Source organism: Lonchura striata, chromosome 2 (genome assembly GCF_050655825.1).
Source record: "Lonchura striata isolate lonStrDom1 chromosome 2, ASM5065582v1, whole genome shotgun sequence".
Lineage (NCBI taxonomy): Eukaryota > Metazoa > Chordata > Aves > Passeriformes > Estrildidae > Lonchura > Lonchura striata.
This window is the reverse complement of record NC_140704.1, coordinates 118274131-118287743: the sequence shown is the minus strand read 5'-3', so window position 1 is coordinate 118287743 and position 13613 is coordinate 118274131. Positions and strand designations below refer to the sequence as shown.

The 13613-nt window shown below is 39.0% G+C and overlaps 1 protein-coding gene across 2 annotated transcripts in view; it reads right to left on the bottom strand.

The window, feature by feature from the left end:
- The window catches only part of XKR4 (XK related 4), a 223723-nt gene that overhangs the window by 97583 nt on the left and 112527 nt on the right, over positions 1-13613 (bottom strand). The window lies entirely within an intron of this gene.

Here is a 13613-nt window from a genome sequence, read left to right as displayed (position 1 = left end):
CATGCAGCTGTCACAGGAATATAATCATTATCATAGGCATCCTCACTTCATCAGCCCCTGGGGCTGCAGCAGGAATTGAATTGTTTCCCTGTTACCTCCCAGGTCTGACAGACTTATGATGATAGCCCTTGGAAATGGTCCTGGGACCTGCCATGTGAGACTGGCAAGGAAGATGCACCTGTGTCCCAATCACCTATTTGATTGCACTTGAAGAAAGGACTGCTTGTGGAGGTAAGATTGGGCACAGATGGAGAGCAGCATTTCTGGCTTCTCAGCTTGGGGCACCAGGTGTATATCCCAGATCTCTGGAGAAGTAGCCAGGCAGCCTCCCATCAACACAAAAGGATAAGACCAGTAAAAGGTATTAAGAACCCTTTGCCTATCTTACCACTGTTTTCACGGGAGTAAAAGGTATCACAGCACATTCTGCAAACCAGTGTTGTGTGGCTGGAGACCTTGCAGTCTGGAGATAGGCTCTTCCCCTGGCTACCAGTGTTTATCATTCACACTGCACACAGGGAGATGCTCAGGCCCCTCTGGGACAGCTGAGTTTCTCCCAGCATCCATCTCTCAGCCCAGGTCCATAGGGACATGAGCTATTTGTCAGTCTGAACAGTTCACAAAGGAGGGCTCAACACAGAAGTGGAGCAGCAGAGCAGCTGGTGAGGTAAATACCCTTGAGCATTCCTGTGCCAGTCACAACTGCTTTGTAAGGGAACCCTTCAGTGCTCAAGTTCTCAACTTCATGGTCAACCTCACCATCTGGAAGAGGGATTACCTTTACATGAGTATTCGCAAGAACCCATGTTGTTTGCGTTTTCTCTGATGCCTTTGATAAATTAAGTAGATTGGTCTGCCTGCTGATTATGCAGCCTTCCAGCGACAACTTTCACAGAACAAGAGCAGACAATTGTCATTTCTTTGATCTAGGACAAAAATTGCATTTTTAAAGATGAGGAGATGCCTGCAGTATCTTTTGCAAAAGTCAAGAGTAGCAATAGTAGTACAAACTCTAGACAATCAGAATGGCTAGGGTGGATGCTATATTTTATCCCCACAGACAAAATGTAATGTGTTTCCTTCCATATAAACATCTTTCTTTCATGACCACTGGTGTGTGCCAGGATGAATCTGGGTTGTGTCACTCTGGGGGCCTAGCATGTAATTTCACACTGTGAAACAGCAGGAGCTAGCTGCCTTCACTAACCAGTAAAACTGAACTATTGCCAACCTTCCCCTTCCTTCCTCCAAAAAACCTTCCAAATTGCTTATAAGAGCTTTTATAGGACCTGCTTGCTCTTTCTGGCTCAGAGAAAACACACAACTGAGAATTCAGTTTGGAAATATCTTGCTGTAAATAACTTTTTATTCATGCTATTTATATAGCAGTCTCTGCTTCAGCTTTTTCTTTTGAAGCATTCAGGAGAAGCCATTAGCTAATCCTGCAGTAAAAAACTCCTAATAAATTGTTTGGTCATTGTTTGGAAGGAGCAATCTATAAACACTCAGGAAATAATTTAGGATTAGTCACTCATTAAGATATAGACAGGCAGTGCTTGTGTGATCTTTATGTGATATTCAAATAGCTGTCAGTGTTATTTGACGGGAATTCAGGCTAACTTCCTCTTGGTGCTTATCAGTTGTCTGGACTAATGGAGAATGTTCTTTAAATGTTGCCTGCTTGAAGAATTTTATATAAGAATCAATTCAAAAACAAATTTGCCACAAATAGCATTAGGAGGGCTGAAAAGCATCTCACAAAGAAATGGTTTTGAATACCAAGCTGAACACCTCACCGTGCACTATATCTGTGTGCTTTGCAAATCTAGTATTCAGAAATCTTAGGAATAAAATTTCTGGCCTGAGTTTTGCCTATTGAAAAAGCTCTAGGGCAAATGACAGCATTTTCATGTCAGCTTTTCATCAATTCCCATAGGCCAAATCCAAATGGTGTCTATGAAAAAAAATTCCGAGGACTCTAGAGGGAATTTTGCCAGTTTATGACCTCCTAGATTGGCCCTTATCAATATATTATAGAAAAAAAAGAAGGGATATAAGAGATGACATGCTGGCAGCATACAGACCAATGGAGAAAATAACATGAACTGGCAAGACAGCAATTACAAGTAGGACTTGAAAGAAAACTGTGGTCATTAGAGATCTACAGTTTTCAGTCAAACTGGAGTTCTATATTCCAATATTAGTTCCATCTTAAAAAATAGCACAAAATACAAGAAGCACACAAGGATAGTAAAGTGCTTTGAAGCAAAATGCTTCACAGAATGGCTTGTATCAAAGGGCATGAATTTATATGTGCTGAGACTGAGTCTGAATTCAACAGCCATTTTGTTTAAAAACTTATTCAGAAAAGAAGGCAGAGATAACACAGGCATGAAACAAGAATTAAGAAAGATTTTTCTTTCCTATGGAAGGAATAAAGAAAGTTTTGAAAAGATTCCATTAAAGTTTGGTCTATGAACATTTTTTAATATTCATTTTAGCTGGATGTAAGATCAGTTTTGCAGCACAAAACACAACAGTATTTGCATAGATATGCATATGTATAATCTGTAATTTCCCTGAAGTTTAGGCATCTTATTCCAGAAGAGGAGGATATAACATCTGATAGAAGGCTTGTAAAACTTGGGAGACCATACCATTGAAATACTACAAACACAACTGAACAAACCTAAAATCTGTGTGCTGTAAGTCCCAAATGGACATACGCATGCATGTAAACAAGAGAAGCATTTTCAGTATCATGTCTGAACTCATTATCACAATGAAAATTGCTGAAATTAAAAGCCTGATGTAGAACAGGAATGCTTTTAAGGTGATCAGACTGGACAGGGACTTGCCAGGAACAATAGGGCCATTCGCCCCTCACCAGGGTGAGCACGGATATGCCAGAGCTGGAAGGCTCTTTTGGGACTTCTGGAGGGAACACTTGTGCTCCACAAAGCATCTGGCACTATCCCTTTGCACCCAGGCAGAAAACACCCCCCAGTTCTAATCCTTCTAAACTCAATGAAGGTTAAAAGAGCTATGAAGGATATCCAAACCCTACTTTGCCCATGGTATATCTATGGAAACTGGCAAACTTTGTGTGATCTGCTTCACCCTTCCATTGCAGTCTTAATCATAGAATAGCTGAGGTTGGAAGGGGTCTCTGGAGGTCATCTGATCAAGGAGAGCCATTGCCTAGAGCAGGTTGCTAAGAGCATGTCCAGACAGCTTTTGGACATCTCCAAAGATGGAGACTCCACAACATTTTAGAGCAGAGCAAATTGTCCAAGTGCTTTGTCACCTTCACAAAATGCTTCCTGATGTTCAGAGGGAACGTCCTGAGTTTCATTTTGTTCCCATTGACTCTAATCCAGTCACTGGGCACCACTGAAAAGAGCCTGACTCTGCCCTTCTTCCAGGAGGTGAGGTGAGGTATGTGAGGTGGTCCCTGGGTCATTTCTTTGTGTTAAGCAGCCCAGCCTTTCCTCAGAAGAGCGATGCTCCTGTCCCTTAAGTATCTTTGTGGCCCTGTGTCAGACTCTGTCCAGAACTCTACAGCTTTCTTGAACTGGGGAGACCAGAACAGGACACAACACTCCAGGCATGGCCCCAGCAGTGCTGAGTAGAGGAGTAGGATCACCTCCTTCAAGCAGCAGGCAGCCCTTTGTCTGATGCTGCATGGGACACCATTATCATTCTTTGCTGCAAGAACATGCTGGCTGATGCTCAACTTGGTGCCCCCCAGGACCCACAGGTTCTTTTCTGAGAAGCTGCCCTCCAGCAGAGGATATACTCCATCAGAGTACATTCCCCAGTATTTACTGGTGCATGGGGTGGTTCCTCCCCAGGTGCAGGACTTTGCATTCTCCTTTTTGAATTTCATGAAGTTCCATTTCTCCAACCTGTAGAGGACCCTCTGGTGTGGCAGCCATTCCTCCCAGGTTTGTGACATTAGCAAACTTGCTGAGGACACACTGTGCCCCATCATCCAGATCATGTAATTGTTCTCAAGATGCTAAACAGGAGCAGAGCCAACACTGACCTCTAGGTCAGAGCCCAACTATTTGCTGGGCTCTAAATAGATTTCATGCCACAGTCAAAGCCCTTTGAGATCAGCTGTTGGTTAGTTTTCAATCGACCTCTCCAGCTTTACCTACTTCAGGCCACACTTTACCAGCTCCTCTACAGTGTCAAAAGCCCTGCTAAAGTCTAAGTAGAAAATATCCACTATTCTCCCCTCACATACTAGGCCAGACATTTCATCATGGAAGGTTTATACAAAAACTAAGATGAGATTGTTAGGTCTTCTGGTCAGATTTGTAAGTATGGAATTTGTGAAAATGAAAGATTACAAGTAAACAAAAAATTCAAAAAGTATGTTTAGGAAGCAGATAGATCTTTTAACTATCCATGTCCATCACTGAAAATCCCTCAGATATATGACAGATGCCAGTGATAAAATTCCTTATTTAGACTGACACCTCATTTCCAAAATGCCACATGCTACAAGTCTGATTCTCAGCCTAGACTTTATGACTTTTCCAAAGAAATATGAGACATATCTTCCTAGATCTTTGCATAATGAATAAAAATTTTCTCAGAATCCTATGTGCAACTGAGGTAATACATAACACTAATAATAATACTATTAATAATAATTATAAGTCTGTTTAGCATTATTTGCTTAAATTGGAAACTATTCATATTAATACAGACAGCAAATTGCATGAACTTCCTTTAACCTTTGGAAACCATTAAGAAATTCAGTGGTTTTGGCTAATTACAGTTGCAATTCATGGGACCTGCTTGCCTTCTAAGTTAGCTAGGTAAAATACCACCATCTTCCTGACATTTCCTTCCTCTGTGTATCCCAGTTATCCAAGTGCAGAACTGGCTTTTCCACATTTGTAATAACTCTGAATTTAAGGAGTATTTGAGGTGAAGGTGGAGAGGGATGTAAATGTGCTTGATAAAGGAGGCATTAAAAACTTCAAGCTGCTCTTCTCAGCTTTTCAAAAGCACAATTAAGAATTTGCTTTATCTGCTGGTAAAGATGAGACCAGAAGCTAAAAGAGCTTGGGAAAGCAGGAAAAAGTAATTTTTGCAATTAAATTCTTTTTCTATTTTCCTATGCAGATTATTTTAAAGAGAAGCTTTCCCTTTTTAGACCTACCAGTTTCCTTTCTAACAGAAATCTGCCTGATTGCTGTTGGCTCCCAGGCCACACATATGTCCTTGGTTTCCAGAGGAAATTCAAAAAGAGGTAATGTAACTCACAAGACTGCTTCTATACACAGAAACGTGCACGTATAGAGAACATAAAGAAAATATACAGCGATACAGTGAACAGCTCCTTCTGGTTCCTCTCAAGAAAACAAGGAACTTGTGAGGGATTAAGAGGGTGAAAGACCATGAAGATGGTTTGCCACACCCACAACCATAGCTGGTCTCTGTGGGTCCCTTGGCACTTGCACCATATTCTTGGGATTTTAACATTCCATGCTCTGCAGCAAAATAAATTTCTAAGGCCCAGTAAGCATTACTAAAGCTAACTCTACCAAAGGCCTGTGTATTAGAGTTCAAAGATGCATATCATTTCCTACAGCTAGAGGCAGCCATTTACTTCTGGCAGATGTTATTTTATTTGCTCAGGCTGAAAGGTCACTATAATTCTGTCAACTTTATTTTCTATATTTAAAATGTCACCCCAAACAGGTAGCTAAGGTAACACATTTGCTTTCTACATGTCTTTTACCATTTTTCATGTCAGAGAAGGTCTTTTATGTCTTAGGAATACTAATTAAGCTTGAGAACTGGTCTTTGGGAAAAAAAAAAGCAACACTTGAAGGAAGTGAAACACCTTTTCCAGACAATTGCCTCAGTTCCAGACATGCTTGATTCTATTGTTTTTCTAGGGGCTTTGACATGTTTGCTTCTGGCAGGATTTCTTTACTTTCTCAGAGCATCTTTTCATGTAAGAAGACAATTATAATGATCTGAAAGGTTTCCTGCTACCGTCCTCCATTTCTCTGGTCACATTTACTTGGCTTGCACCTACAGAGATGTGTAACAAATATGACCCTGTTATTTGAAGACCATTTTGAAAAAAGCAATTAAAGCCATGGTTACAGGGACACCTGCATTGATCTGTTGATGTCCAGCATGCATGAATCCTGACTGTGCAAACCAGCTCCCTCCTTCACACCAGCTCCTGAATGTGGCTGAACCTGTGCTAAGCTATTTCACCAAGTCATGCAGGTCACCACTATACCTGTTTTTGTAATGTAATTTGTGTTTGATTTTTGTCATCTTAGCATGCTGAAATGGCCTCATGAGGATCACAAAGCACTAGAAGCGCAGGGAGAGGCAAGAGAACAAGCCATGGGCAAAGGGAGGAGGAAGGTTGAACCACATCAGCCAGCACTTGAATGGAGTCCCACTGCCATGGCAGGACATCTTCAGTTACTGGAAAGACCTTGATGGCTCCAAGGATGCAGTTTTTCCTTGTCATATTTCCCCAGGGTATACTTCACTTTTTCTACTTAGAAACCCCCTACCTTTTACTGACATTTGAAACACAGGTATCAAAATGCTTTTGAGCTGACATGTTGGTCAAATATGGCTAACTTTGCTCCAGAGAACCCCCTCTGTTTCTTATTAACTTATACCAGGCACATAAAGGTAATAAATAACTCTGCTGCATTAATTAATTCAATGCCCTGCAATTTATTTTTTTTTTAACTGAAGAATTAAAGGTCTTATTTTGTGGTATAAATTACTTGAAAACAAGATATTTTTTCTGGTTTTGGGATATATTTATGAATGGTCTTCTTCTAACATTCTGTTTTTCCAGCTTGTCCTTGTGAAAATGGGCCTAACAGCAAAAAGACCAAAAAGAACTCCACAAAAGAATACTTACTTTCCTTGTAAAATACAGTGATGATCAGTGCTGTCTCTAAGGACTTGTGATTTTTTCTTCCATGCTGTTGTGCAAGTTCTAAACCAAACAGCAGACTGGCATGATATGCTTGTGAAGGACTGAGACCCTAGGTCAAGATAAAAGCCATCATTCACTCTTTTTATTTGCTTTTAAAATTAAGTTTGAAAAAGAATGCAGAATATCTCTTCTTTTTGTACCAACTATTTAGATATTTTCACAAATGTGTTTTTATCTTTTTTTTTTTTTTTTTTCCTTTCCTGACCACATGGTTTGATCATACAGGTCAATGTGATCTTACGACTTCCTAGGGGAAAATGTTACAGAGGTGGCAAGCAAAGTAAATGTCACAGACAAAGAATCAGTGGGTTTTCCACAAAATACATTTACTGCTTCTTGGCAGTCTCTGCCCTCAACTCCCACCTTTGCTTTAGTAACATCTACACTGATTTTCTTATTTTACACTGAGTGGTCCAACCAGAATTTCATAATTTGGAAAGTGCATTCCATTCACTAATGTGTATCTGATTAAACTTGGCTCCAGACTACCTTAAGTTAGAAGCACATTATAGCTACATCTTCACCAAACACTGAAACATCCCACTTCCCAGAAAGCATTGGCAGAGGCCCAAATTTTACTGAAATCACCAGGACTAAGACCTCTAATTTCCTTTAAATATTGAGACAGATTAGTAAAATGGGACAGACTCAGGATTGTATATACAGCCATATGTGTGTGTACATGTCCCATGCATACACACTGACATGTCATTACCACACCATTACACATCTACTGGACCCTCTAAAGGATTCTGCATGCTTATGTCTTGACATTTTTTTCCTCAGAAGCAGACTGATCTTCAAAAAAACTCTTCAAGGTAATTGAAGACAAAGAACTGAGTTGACCTCAATCAAAGTTCTCCCACTTAAATCCACCAAAATGGTAAGTTCAGGAAGTTCAGACACAAACAAAGAACAGGCCCCAGGCTGTTTCTCATGCCAGTCTACTTTGCAGAGTGCAGTTCCTCCCTGTGATCCCCAGGCTCTTGTGCTAATTCCCTGGACTGAACAGAGTTCATGGTACCTTTCTCATGCTACAATCAGATCTGACTCTCAATGTTTCTGCTGCACCTCACTGCCCACAGGGGTGAATCTGGCATTTAGCATTAAGCTGCCATAGGTAGGCTTCAGCCACTTTGTCTAAGAGTAGATTAAAAAGAAGTTACCTTGGTCTCTGCTATTCAAAATGAAAAGCAAATAAACAAACAAACAAAAAAAAGCCTGCCCTGAATAAGCCAGTCCAAATCCCTTCATTCAGCTGGCTTTCAACATTTTTTTTTTCACAGTCTGGGACTCTGCTATATCAAGCAGGCCTGGAAACTGATGAAACAAATTTCATCAGTCTGGGAATCTGGCCTATGTTGGCAATGCATGGACCTCAACGAGACACAGGGAATGCCAAAAGTCATAAAGAAGACTGATGATCCTCTTGCATCTCCAAATTAATTTTAATGAACTGAGGAATTTGACTAAGCTCCTGTTAAGCTTTTCACATTTGGACTGCTGTTCCAAGGCAAATCTATGTGGTTTCATCCATCTCTATCTTCCTGGCTTGATTTGAACTCTAGCCTGATGACAAAGGGAAACACTTTGAGCAGGAGGGAGGAAATGCTCTAAAGATTGGCCTCAGCAGTGAGAAAAATACAGTCCTAATTCTCATTCTGTATATTTCTCATTAACTTGCAGAATCACTTAAATGGAGATAGGCTAACAATATACTCAATACAAAAGAGAAGGCAGAGGTCCACAAAAAGCAGGTGTGCTCATAGAGTTGAATGCAACTCAATTAAACACCTTTAGCTGAAGACTGATGAAAATCTTGACTACTTCTCTGTGGAAAAAACAACCAGTGAAATCTTTAGTTTCATCCACTAGGAACACTAAACCAATGGTAATGCCCAGAGCTACCACCACCCTGTCCCAGCCGAATAGCTCCATATCTTCTCCTTGCTCTTGTCCATCCATATGGGATGTACTGTAATTTACATCCCTGCTACTCTGATGTGGGCCCAGTGTTGGTTATAACCTCAGTCTTTTGTCTAGTAGCTTCCGGGGGGCATCAAACTGGGGCTGGGATAGCCCAGGTGGTGGAGAATCTTCAAGAAGCCAATGCATTCCCTGCACTGTACTCTGCCCACCACACTATACATTGGTCCAGTTACTCTTTCTACAGCGTTTAGACAATTACCAAGAAACAGCAGCTAATTTTCAGCATTCACTACGTAACAAAAAGCAGATGAGATTTCAGATACCTTCTCAGTATGCATTTCCCCCCAAGAATTCTCGTGTGCTTAAGGTGACACAAGATTATTAAGTCTGGTTCAGTACAGTAGCTTTCTCTCCTTGTACATCTCCCATCATGTCTGTGTGGGAATGGTACTGTTCAGTAACATTGTAGGTATGTTCGGAAGCTAATTAAATTAGAATCTGCAAAATACTAGCTCCCTGGGAAAGCAGGTGCTATATAAGTTAAAGATACTATATTTAAAATGTCATGCTAAGAGGAACCTCTTTTTTTTTTTTTTTTCCAGATTATCTCACAGAAATCCTCGATGAGTTTTAAAGCCAAAATTTCATTAGCAAGTTGTCAACACCAGCCCATCCTCCCAAACCCCTCTTTTCTCTCCCACTCTTTCCTCAAAACACCACCCATCTCGAAGCATCTAGAATGGAGAAGGAAAACCTGGCATATTTAAAAGAGGAAAAGAATCAAAGTAAGCAACATGAAGCTTACTTCTTTTTAGGGCTAAAAATGCTTCCGTCTCACACGTACAGTTACCTTATACACAAACACGTGTATGAACAAACACACTGTCCGCACACTCACAGAATGCCTATGTACCATGCTTGATAGATAAATTTATGCACAGGAATACAATTACCAGTTAAATGAAACAGAACATCAGAAAAATGACCAGGGACTTCAGCCCACCTTGTTCCTCCATTTTGAACTCTTTTTAAGCCTCATTTTTCACTCAGTAAATTAATGAGTTAGCAGAGGACTGTTCTAGTTCTTCTAAAAGAGCTAGATGCAAGTAAGGCTCCTACCAATTCAATTTTGACAAAGAAAATAATCACTTCACAGTAGCTCCTGATTATAAATCAAAATTGCATGTGTCCATTCCATTCATGGCAATCACAGATACTTCCTAATGAACACTGCTACCTGGTTTTCTCCCTTGCCTTTTAATGTACACTACAGTTTCCAATGGTTATTAATTGCATCCTGACCAGACATTCTTTTAAATTATCATCCCCATAAAATACAATATCCTCTTGAATTCCCCCAAGAACCATTGCAGATGCAATCTGCACTTAATATTAAATTTGTACCCGAGAAATTCATTAGCTATGAACAGTATAAGACTGCCTTTATCTCTGTTTTCATTCATCCAAACCCACCTTACTCTTTGGCTGCAGCAAACAAATTTGGCCTCTTTCCAGTAAAATTGACTCTTAATGCATGTACTGAAAAAAGTCCTATTTTTTTCAAAAATGCTGTTACATCTTGTTCCAGAGATTTTATCCTGAATATCTTTTTAGGCTTTGGCAGTGGCTTATAAATTAAAACAATCCTGTTCGTTCCACTTATATTCTTAGCAAAATCTGGGAATATGATACAGAACTTAATAGTTTTGGCCTAAAATTCTAAAATCAGAGCTACATAGGTACTGGATGGATTTGAAACATTTAAATATTTATTCTTCCAACAGTAATTTGAATATTTAAGTTGTGGAAGTAGACCTGTTCTGCTTTTTTATAAATAGAAAACACAGAAAACAACACACTATATACACATAGAGACATGGATACATAAAAATATGTGTTTTTGAAACTGTGTTAATACCTGATGCTAGCTCATATTCACTCAGAACAGGTAGTGAAACTAATATCCTACCCTTTAAAAGCCTTGCAATGCTGTAATCAATTACTACCCTCTTTGAGATCCAAACAAATAGGAAAGGGCCTGAAAAATTAGTCTTGCAAAGTTTAAAATGAGGAGTGGGCAAGGGTACTGACTTCAGCATTGCAGTATGTATAAACTAAATAATTTGTTAGTTTGTCTTAAACTTAATGAAATCTTGAAAACATACTTTTTCAGCTTTTTTTTCCATAACAAATGGGGCTTTTTTTATAGTATAATTATTTGAAATATTTAGTCTTAGGAAAAGACCTTTAAAATCATTAAGTCTAACCATTAACCCAACACTGCCAAGTCCATCACTCAAGCATCTCCCCAAAACATCTATGTGTTTTTATAATACCTCCAGGGATGGTGATTCCACTACTTCCCTGGGTAGCCTGTTCCAGTGCTTAACAGCCCATTCAACAAAGAAATTTTTCTTATATCCAATCAAAACCTCCCCTTGTGCAACTTGAGGCCATTTCCTCTAGCCCCATTCCTTGTTGCCTGGGAGAAGAGGCTAACCTGTACTTCACTAGAATCTCCTTTCAGGTTTCTCTACAGCTGTAAATGATAAAAACCGCTCTAAACTTTTGGTTTTTTCAGGTGAAACAGGCTTGGTTCCCTCAGCCACTTCTCATAAGACTTGTGCTCCAGACTCTGCCAGCTATGTTGCCTTCTCTGGACTCACCCCATCACCTCAATCTCTTTCTCATAGTGAAGAGCCCAAAAGTGAACAGAGGATTTGAGGTGTGGCCTCAGCAGTGCCAGATACAGGAGGAATTATAGCAGCATAACTATAGACAGAAACTCCCCAGCCCTCCATTTCAAAGGATACAAAAAATCCTGTAATTGTGTACCTTTCAAAAGTGACTGTGCATTAACAGAAGTGCTGAAAGCAATTATTGTGGCAATCTAGGATTCTTGACACTTAAATTACAACATCTGACATAAATGGGGATAGGATGCTTCAATACTTGATATTGTGCTTTTTGGAGTGAACAGATTCCGAAAATATGTAGGTTTCTCTGTATATTAAAAACGCTTACTTAAAATTCATTAATTAATTTAGACAGGCTAATCTTCCACTTTTCCTGAATGTAGTACTCTTTAATTACTTTCTTTTATTAAAACCTTCCTTAAAATCTCAAACAATGAAGATACAGGACCAAAATGAGCAACACTTTTTAAAAATGCAATCACTCATGAAAATTAAGAGAATTCAGCTAAATACAGAGTAGATTTTTCAGGGATTTCAACAGCTATATCCCCTTTCTTTTTCTCCATAGCATGAGCTTCTCTAGGCCTATAAACCAGACCAAAACTGTGGCAACCAGAGAAAAAAAATCCATTAATGCATTGTATGGCTAGTGCCCTTAGAGGTAAAGTAGCCTTAAACTGACATAATCAGGAACCATAGAAGCTCAGTATCTCCTCTAATGCAGTTTTGCTTGAGTGCCTTTATTTGAAAAAAAATGGACACAGATCATCTGTGTTCAAAATAATAGGCAAAAAATCTGACTGATTTTCTTTAATATACAAAGATTTATTATATCTGTAGCAGTTCTATCCATACCAGTGCGATTACACCAATATTTGACTTAGATTTGAATTTAGCAAAGCATAAGTAGAATTATATCTCACTCTCCTATTATACACTTATTTTTCTATTTCTGAATCATTTCTCATGAGTGCAAGCTTGCCTTTGTCCTCTGCTTCATACTTTCTGAACCACCAGATCCTAAGGTGACATTACTAAGTCCAAAGTTCTATTTTGGTGATCATTAGCATACATTGAAGATCTTTATATCTCAATGGGGAATCAATCTATGACCTTTTAAAACACATTTTCCTAGTTTGCAACCACTATTACTATCTTGAATTTTACTTCAAATACCATTAGAATGATGTGGCTTCTTCATCATGCATTTGATTAGTCTTACGATCAGCATGAATGTCTAGTGCTGTCAGTAAGCTTGATGGTTCAATAGACCAGCATCACTTGTATATTTTTCAGCTATAGAGGCAGTGGATTAAGGACATTACTGGAATTCTGCTCCCTTGCACTCCCAGGCTCCTCCAGGCAATACATGGTGAAACTGAAAATTCAGGTGACAGTAATAAAAATGTAGTTTGAACTACTGCACCTCTATTTTGTTCTTTTATAACCCGGGAATTTACACACTCTAACTGCAAGCAAGAAAATATAGTAAAGAGATGTGTTCAGCAGCTGCCTTTACTGTTAAAGTTCACATTTTCAACTATTGCTTTCAATTCTAAGGCAGAAGTTAAACTATTCTAACTTATGAGGTGGAAAAAACATATCAGGGACTGTATTCCATGTTTGATTTACAGAAAAAGCATGAGATATTTCACTGGTTTTTTTCACTTGTGTATATCATGTAGCTTTTCCATGTGTTCAGATCTTTGTGTTACCAGCAGGTAGATTTACGATTCAGATCTATTTATTCACCAAGTTCTTAAATACTTTCCAGACTATACTCTTACACAATTTTCGTCAGGAAAAAGAAAAATATTTTAAAGATGCTTACATAACTTTGTTAGTTTCCTGGTGTTTATTGGTTTGGTGGGGTTTTTTTTTTTTGGTTTTTTTTTTTTTTTTTTTTTTGGGGGGGGGGGGTTCATCTTTATTTTTGGTGGTTTTTAAGGTGTTTTTGGTTTTGTTTTTGTTTACTTTTGTTTTGG